Genomic DNA, 9,376 nt, shown 5'->3' on the forward strand with positions numbered 1-9,376 from the left:
AAAAGTTTACCTTTTAAATAATCTGCACAGAAAGTGGAGAGTCTGTGTTTTATCAAAATAATTTTCTGTGCTTTACTATGTCTTTCATTGTTTTTGCTCAGAACTATATAACATTTTGTATTTCCCCTTAATATCTTTTGTCACTTTTGGTTCAATAGATTATTATTGTTTCATAGTGATCTGTGATCTTATTTGGTTAAGTGTCCAAACCACTTGATATTTTTTTTGAAGATTTTATTTATTTATTTGCCAGAGAGAGACAGAGAGATCACAAGTAGGCAGAGAGGCAGGCAGAGAGGAGGAAGCAGACTCCCTGCTGAGTAGAGAGCCTGATGTGGGCCTTGATCCCAGGATCCTGAGATCATGACCTGAGCTGAAGGCAGAGGCTTTAACCCACTGAGCCACCCAGGCGCCCCCTTCTTGATATTTTTGACAAAGTTTCCGGAATCAAATTCTCAGCAAAATCTTTTTTGACTGTAGAACCACCTGGGTGGCCCGGGTGGATGAGCATCCAACTTTTGGTTTCAGCTCAGCTCGATCTCAGGGATCGAGCTCTGCATTGGGTTCCCTGCTCGGTGTGGAGTCTCTCTCCCTCACCCTCTCCCACTCGCACTTGCTCTCTCTCTCTCTAAAATAAAGAAAACTTAAAAAATATGTTTTGACCTCAAACTAAGTTTTGAGAACTTCCAGAGGGTCCTGGAATATCTCAAAAGATTTGTTCTCTCTCCCTATAAAAAGAGAGCTGTTAATACCAACCGGGCTTCTTTAGTATGTTAAATTACAGGGAAAGAATTATCATATTGATGATGATAAACCTTCTTAGATTATATTGTATGTTATTGATATTATTAATATAAGTATTCTAGAAATTGTATGAAATTCCTAAAATTCTTATATGTACCAGTATTATCAGTCATAATTCTAGTTACTGGGATGCCTGGGTGGCTCAGTTGGTTAAGTCACTGCCTTCGGCTCAGGTCATGATCCGGGGTCCTGGGATCGAGTCCCACATCAGGCTCCTCGCTCAGCGGGGAGCCTGCTTCTCTCTCCGCCTGTGCTCTCTCCGCCACTCTGCCTGCTTTTGCTCTCTCTCTCTGACAAATAAATAAATAAATCTTTAAACAAACAATAATTCTAGTTACTACCTTAAAATATTTTACGTCATACAAATAACCACACTTATGTGTTAATTCCACAATAATGAACGCTCATCAGATCTTTAACAATATGGGCATTTAAAATGCTTTTGTCATTTACAGATAGTTGTTTTACTCTGATGTCCTGCAGAGTATTCTTGAAAAAGCACTTCTTCAAGGAGATTTAAGGGAAGAACCCTTGAAAAGTTCAGGTTTCTGATAACTTGAGACTATAAAACTGGGCTGGGTAATGGGGGCCTCTGGCTGGCTCAGTCAGTAGTTTTCTCTTAATTTTAAGAAATTTTTAAAAATATTTTTTGAGAGAGAGAGAAAACGCAAGCAGGGGGAGGGATAGAGGGAGAGGGAGAACCAGATTCTCCACTGAGCAGGGAGCCCAAGGTGGGACTCGATCTCATGACCCTAGGATCATGACCTGAGCCGAAGGCAGACACTTAACCACCTGAGCCACCTGTGTGCCCCTTAAAAAAATTTTTTTTTTAATTTTTAGAAAATTTATTTATTTGAGAGAGAGAGAGGGTAGGTCATGTAACTCTTGTTCCCAGCCTTGTGAGTTGAAGCTCCAAGCTGGGTGTGGAGCCTACTTTAAAATAAGGTAAAATACAATACAATACAATACAATACAACCTTTACCAAAACAAAACAAAACGAAATAAAACAAAACATACCAAAAAACTGTGCTGGGTAAGAATTTCCAGAGCCAATGAAAAACTGGATTCAGGTAGAACAAGTATTAATTATTTGGAATGATGGGAATGCAAGCTGGTGTAGCCCACTCTGGAAAACAGCATGGAGGTCCCTCAAAAAGTTGAAAATAGAGCTACCCTATGGCCCAGCAATCGCACTACTGGGTATTTACCCTAAAGATACAAATGTAGTGATCCAAAGGGTCACCCGCACCCCAATGTTCATAGCAGCAATGTCCATAATAGCCAAACTATGGAAAGAACCTAGATGTCCATCAACAGATGAATGGATAAAGAAGATGTGGTATACACACACACACACACATACACACACACACACACCCCAAATATTACACAGTCATCAAAAAATGAAATCTCACCCTTTGCAACAAAGTAGGTGGAACTAAAGTGAAATAAATCAGTCAGAGACAGACAATTATCATATGATCTCACTGATATTTGGAATTTAAGAAACAAGGCAGAGGATCATGGGGGATAGAGGAAAAAAATGAAACAAGATGAAACCAGAGAGGGAGACAAACCATAAGAGACTTTTAACCTCAAGAAATAAACTTAGGGTTGCTGGAGGGGAGGGTGATGGGGGGATGGGATAATGGGGTAATGGATATTGGGGAGGGCATATGTTGTAATGAGCACTGTGTATTATATACAACTGTTGAATCATAGACCTGTACCCCTGAAACAAATAATACATTGTATGTTAATTGAATTTAAATTAAAAAATAATTTAAAAAAGGAATTTGTGATTTAAAAAAATTAAATAAAGTAGAATTGGTTAAAGCAAAAAAATTATTTGGAAATGAATGATTAAAATTTTTATGACTTTGGGGGAACATTTTATGGATTTTTGTTTCTTGAGATTTAAGGAAACCTTTTTCTCTTTTCTCTCAAGTTATCAACAACTTGGTAAGATATATCTTTGTAAACAAAGATGGAACAACTTTTCTCCCTAGCTGATCTGTCTAGAATTTGGTAACTCCTAGTGAGTGAGCATTCTTATTTTCATGGCAACAGAATTATTTGCATAAGGTCAATAAGAATCTGTTCTCTTTGTAACAGGAAACAATTGGAAACATAGATTATATTACCAAGGCTTTGACTGGAATGTCACATTTGAGAGAGGTGTACATAGACTCTGATATGACCAGACAACGTTTCTTTAAAGTCTTTTTTTTTTTTTTAAGTGATCTCTATGCCAAATGTGGGGCTTGAACTCATGACCCTGAGATCAAGAGTCAGATGCTCCTCTCTCTGTCTGAGCCAGCTAGGTGCCCCCATGACCAGACAGCTTTAAGGGACTAACACTGACTTTATGGAGCCAATAAAGCCCCATGGAAAAATTGGCCTGGTACCTTGCTTACAGGGTTCCCAGGAGGCTTACCAGGTGAATAAAGAAGGTCACATCCTGGCAGGTGCAGGACTTTTAGGATATTCTGAAAATCTCAAAAAAAGAGGAATTCACCCAAATCTATAGGTACTGCAACCACAACATGATGCTAGTCCTTAGTATGGCTTGTTAACATAGAGGAGCTTTTAAAAGTTCAATCTGAGGGATGCCTGAGTGGCTCAGTCAGTTGGGTGTCTGTCTTCAGCTCAGGTCATGATCCCAGGGGCCTGGATCCAGCCCCACATCAGGTTCCTTGCTCAGTGGGGAGCCTGATTCTCCCGTTCCCTCTGCCATTCCCCTACTTGTGCTTTCTGGCTCCATCACTCTGAACACTACATCAGGAACTAATGATGTACAGTATGGTGACTAACATAACATAATAAAAAAATAGAGAAAGGAAAGTTCAATCCAAGATTCCTTATGAAAAGTTCCAGCAAAGTAGATTTAAAAGAGCCTACAAGGTCAGTCACTATTCTTGATGCACTTATGTATATGATCAGGCCAAGCAGATTGAAATTAGACTTGGTTTGCAGATGCATTAGTCTTGCTGTGGTTATCTTTGATAAAAATGGGGGTGATTGTAGAGAGAAAAATTATGTTTCATTAATACACCTTTGTGGATATCAAATTCTAGTACTGTTAATTCTCTTTGAGAATTTGTTTTCTACCTGTAAACTGGATCCTGACTTTTTCTAGTTTCCTTTAATATTTAACTAAATTCTCCAAAAGAATGTTTCCAGCTTTCCTCCTACCCTTCTGATATGAAATCCTTGAGAACTAAAACTGCCAATATTCTGAAGCCATGCAAGCTAAAGTTGGACAACCTGATATGAACTTCAGAGAAATCACCACAACAGCTCATGTATGGACAATCAGGCCTGTTGCAATGTGACCCCTCAGTATGATCACCAGTGACATTCAAAGTACAACCCAGAAAAATCTGTCAGATTGCCTCTGCCTGAAGATATTTTGAGCCAGGCCTCTAGAAATCGTCCTGTCTCACTGCCTTCAGAACTCAGAGACTGGGTTTATAATCTGTTCCAATCATTAATCATTGTTTTTCTTTTGTTTCCATAGAAATGCCTCTTGTAACACAGCCCTAACTTTGGGAGTCCACCTGAATCACCACCTCCTGAACTGAGAGATAGAACTGTTTAACTGAACTGACCTATTCTCAGTATTAAGAGAGTGGTTCAGTGAGATGGAGCAATCTACCAATTCAATTTCAGGATTGTGAAACTTCTTGGGGAAATTTCCAAGGTGGGACTGGGGGGAGGGGCAGACTGTGAAATATGCCATTTTGGCTGGTGGGTTATTTTGAGTTGAAGGCAGATTCAAGAAAAACTTTTATTTTTCCCAAATCACCTAAAAGGATTTAAACAGGGGACCTGGTCCATAAAGAGAGCTATTACCAGAGATAAATTTTTATTTGAAAGTCCTATCTGTAGGGCAGGGCAAGCGTCTAATGACCAGACATTTTTTCTTCTTATTGTCCTGTGACCTTCCTTCCCTTTGAAGCCCCAGGCCCCTATCCCATTACTTAGTTCAGGATGGCATAAAATCCTCAACTGATGGGCTTGTCTTTGGGTCTCATGTTCTGAAGGACTTTCTCTATGTATGTGAGTAAATGTTTCTTTCTTGTTAATCTGTTTTATATCAACTTACCAGCCAAAGAACTTAGAATGGTGGAAGATAGTTTCTTCCTCCCAACACATGCAGTGTTTGTTCTTTCATCCTTTTGGCTTATTTTGTTTAGTGTACTTCCCTCAAGTTTCATCAGTGTTTTAGCATGTGTTAGAATTTCCTTCCTTTTTAAGGATCAGTAATATTTTATAACATTATATGAATATACTAAATTTTGTTTATCCATTCATTCAGTGATGCACATTTGGGTCAATCATTTGGGCCACTTTTGGCTTTTGTAAATAATACTGGTATGAACACTGGTGTACAAAAACTGTTTGAATACTTGTATTTAATTCTTTGGCAATATACTCATAAGTGGAATTGTTGAATCATATAGTAATTCTATGTTTAAATTTTGATGAAGTCCAATTTATTGCCTACACCTTTTGTTTTATATCCACAAAATCATGGCTGAGTCCACTGTCAAAAAGATGTTGGGCTTTGTTTTCTCCTAAGCGTTTTATATATAGTCTTACATCTTACATCTTTGATCCACAGACTGTAGATTTTATAACTTGCTAATATAGTGATCTTCAAAAAATATCAACCCGGGGCACCTGGGTTGCTCAATCAGGTAAGTGTCTGCCTTCAGCTGGGGTCCTGATCCCAGGGTCCTGCATAGGGCTCCCTGTTCAGCAGGGAGCCTATTCCTACTTCTCCCTGTGCCTCTCTCCCTGCTTGTGCTCTCTCAATCACTCTCTCAGATAAATAAATAAGTAAAATCTTAAAAAAAAAAAATCCTAGCCTGCAGGGTTCTCTGTGATTTGGTTAACACTTTTCCGATTTCAACAAATTCTAGGAACACAGCCCACACCATGCTGTTTCTCAAATATGCCAAGCACATTCCCACCTCAAAGCATTTATATTTGCTATTCCTTCTTCCAGGAGCACATTTCCTTCTTATCTTTGATTATTCATCCCCTTCTCAAGGAGGTCTTTCCTGAGCACTTATCTAAAGTGCCATCTTCATTTCTATCCCACTACCTGCTTTTGTTTTCTTATTAGCATTTGTTATTGCCTAACATGTTATTTGTTTCTTCTTCGTGTTCCCCCAAAAGAATATAGACTTTAGGGGAACAAAGATCTTGGCCTCCCTCTTACTATAACAGAATCCTCAAATTTTTATTTGAATACATAGATGCTCAGAATAAAGGCACTTAGTGGTGGGCAATGGGTGAAAAACTTCTAGGTCATATTCTTAAAAATAAGGAGTGTACCTCCTTTTCTCTCTCCCCACTTAAGCCTGGCTAGAGTTGGATGCGGTGGCAACCGGTATTAGACTATTTAGATGATGACAACTCCTTGGAGATGACAAAGCTACAAGTCAGATGGAACCTAGGTACCTACTGATTTCTTGAATCAAAGCTGTTAAAAGGGGCATCTAGGTGGCTTGTCAGTTGCGCATCTGCCTTCTGTTCAGGTTGTAATCTCTGGGTCCTGGGATTGAGCCTCACATCAGGCTGCTTGCTCTGCGGGGAGTCTGCTTCTCTCTCTCTCCCTCTGTCCCTCCCCCCCACATATTCTCTGTCTCTCTGTCGCTCAAATAAATAAATAAAACCTTCAAAAAAAAGCTGTTGAAAATCTTGCATTTTTCTTTTTTTTTTTTAAAGATTTTATTTATTTATTTGTCAGAGAGAGAGCGAGCGAGAGCAAGCACAGGCAGACAGAGTGGAAGGCAGAGTTAGAGGGAGAAGCAGGCTCCCTGCGGAGCAAGGAGCCCGATGTGGGACTCGATCCCAGGATGCTGGGATCATGACCTGAGCCGAAGGCAGCTGCTTAACCAACTGAGCCACCCAGGCGTCCCGCATTTTTCTTTTTTTGAGAAAGAGCACACTTTATTTGAAAGAGAGCATTGTTTATAACCAAAAGATGAAAGCAGCCCAAAGGCATTCTACATACCATGTTCTAAAAGATACAAAGGATGATGGGTAAAGAGGATTGAGTACACATAATATGATGAGCACTGAGTAATGTACAGAATTACTGAATCATGTATCATAGTACTGAAACTAATACAACACACACATTAACTATACTTGAGTAAAAAACATTTTTTAAAAGATTTTATTTATTTGACAGAGAGAGCACAAGGAGGCAGAGAGGCAGGCAGAGAGAGAGGGGGAAGCAGGCTCCCCACTGAGCAGAGAGCTTAATGTGGGGCTCGATTCCAGGACCCCGAGATCATGTCCAGAGCCGAAGGCAGAGGCTTAACCCACTGAGCCACCCAGGTGTACCTAAAAAACATTTTTAAAGATACATAGCATGTTTTGCTAAGAAAGATCAACTGGAATATGTATTCCTTTGGGCGCCTCCCCACTCATATCTCTCTGAGGGGCTGAGACAATCCTACCCATTTCTTTGAAGGCAACTGTGGTTCACTAAAGACAGAGCCACTCAAGGGTACCTTCTTGTTTTTCATAAAAACACTTTTAGGGGCACCTGGGTGGCTCAGTCATTAAGTGTCTGCCCTCAGCTCAGGTCATGATCCCAGGGTCCTGGGATCAATCCCCACATCAGGCTCCCCACTCAGCGCGAAGCCTGCTTCTCCCTCTCCCACTCTTCCTGCTTGTGTTCCCTCTCTTGCTGTGACTTCTATCAAATAAATACAATTTTTTAAAAATAACCCCCCCCCCCAAAATTTTTAGATTTTTTTCTTCGAAGTCTCCATTTCTTACTTTCATTCTACATTCTCTTGAGGCCATCAGACTAGCTTCTGTACAGATGGCCTTGTTGTCAACACCAGGGAGGTCAGCTTTAGCCATGTTCAAGTCGCCTATGGTTACATCAGCAGCAGCCACCATCATCCTGCTTGCATGAATCATCCTTCTTAGTCCTTTCACTGGGCAGGGGGACCTTGCTCTCCCTGTCAGTGTGGTCTGATCTGTTAAGTGCCTGATGGCAATTTTTTACTTGGTTTGTGGCCACGATAACGCGCATGTCTTCCCTTGAATTAAATCTATTCAACTGCTTCCACAGCTCTAGTATTGTTGGCTGAATTTCTCTCTCACCCCAGAATCTGAGTAATATTCTTTTGTTCCAATAGCATCAATTTCATCAATAAAAATGATGAATGATACATGTTCTTCAGCATCTTGAAACAATTCCTGTGAAAGTCTGGGCCAGTCACCTAGGTACTTCTGAGTCATTCAGAGCCAGCTATGCTCAAGAAAGTGGTTGAGGTTTGGTTTGCTATTGCTTTGGCTAGTAAGATTTTACCTGTGCCAAGTGGACCATACAGAATGACTTCCTTAGGGCTTTATACCTGTTTTTTTTTTTTTTTATAGTATTCTGAATGAGCAAGAGGAAAGCCACAGATTCCTCGATTTCCCTATTTGGTAGTCCGACTCCCCAATAACAGCACAGATCTCCTGGAGGGACTTTTCACCTTTGTCGCTGTGACCACGGGGTCCATGTCACCCCATCACAGCATGTACCTTGTGGTTGAGCAGGGCTGAGCAGCTGGGTTCCAGCAGATTGTTGTCTATGAATGAAAAATGCTGATGTGGTGTTCTCAGCGCACAGATGTAGACACAATGGGATGTCTTTGATCATCACTGACCTCTTCCAAGGCTCCTACCAACATTGTGTAGGAACTGGCTGCCCTCAGATCATTCACCTTTGATCTTTCCTCCTTGCTTTTCTCCTAAAAGCTTCATTTATTCCTGATTTCTTTTTTTTTTTTTTTAAAGATTTTATTTATTTATTTGTCAGAGAGAGAGCATGAGCGAAAGCGAGCACAGGCAGACAGAGTGGAAGGCAGAGTCAGAGGGAGAAGCAGGCTCCCTGCGGAGCAAGGAGCCCGATGTGGAACTCGATCCCAGGACGCTGGGATCATGACCTGAGCCGAAGGCAGCTGCTTAACCAACTGAGCCACCCAGGCGTCCCTATTCCTGATTTCTAATGAATTCTTCCTCCGCTAACTTTAATAATTTTAACTGGCACTGAATGTGAGGGTTATCAATGGCAGTTTGCTGACAAGTAAGTATCTGATCCCTTTGTTGCCTTCTTTTCCCAACTCTAGTTGGTACACAAGGTTCATATTTCTTTTTTGTTTCCTTGTCATCCTTCTTGCTACCTCCAGGACCATGACCACCACTACTCTGACCCATCTTGCTTGGGCCACCCGAGCCAAGATTGGACTTTTATGTGGAGACACTTTTTCATCTTTTTTTTTTTTAATTTTATTTATTTATTCGACAGAGATTGATCACAGGTAGATAGAGAGGCAGGCAGAGAGAGAGAGGGAAGCAGGCTCCCTGCTGAGCAGAGAGCCCGATGCGGGGCTCGATCCCAGGACCCTGAGATCATGACCTGAGCCGAAGGCAGCGGCTTAACCCACTGAGCCACCCAGGCGCCCCCACATTTTCATCTTTTTAAAAAGATTTTATTTATTTCTTTGAGATAGAGAGTGAGAGAAAGAGAAAGAGAGTACATTCAAGTAG

At 40.8% G+C, this 9,376-nt stretch overlaps 1 pseudogene; it reads right to left on the reverse strand.

Annotated features, from left to right (window-relative positions):
• Positions 1-7,525: 7,525 nt before the first annotated feature.
• LOC131825534 (26S proteasome regulatory subunit 4-like) lies at positions 7,526-9,021 on the reverse strand (annotated as a pseudogene).
• Positions 9,022-9,376: the final 355 nt, after the last annotated feature.

Source organism: Mustela lutreola, chromosome 2 (genome assembly GCF_030435805.1).
Source record: "Mustela lutreola isolate mMusLut2 chromosome 2, mMusLut2.pri, whole genome shotgun sequence".
NCBI classification, from domain to species: Eukaryota; Metazoa; Chordata; class Mammalia; order Carnivora; family Mustelidae; genus Mustela; species Mustela lutreola.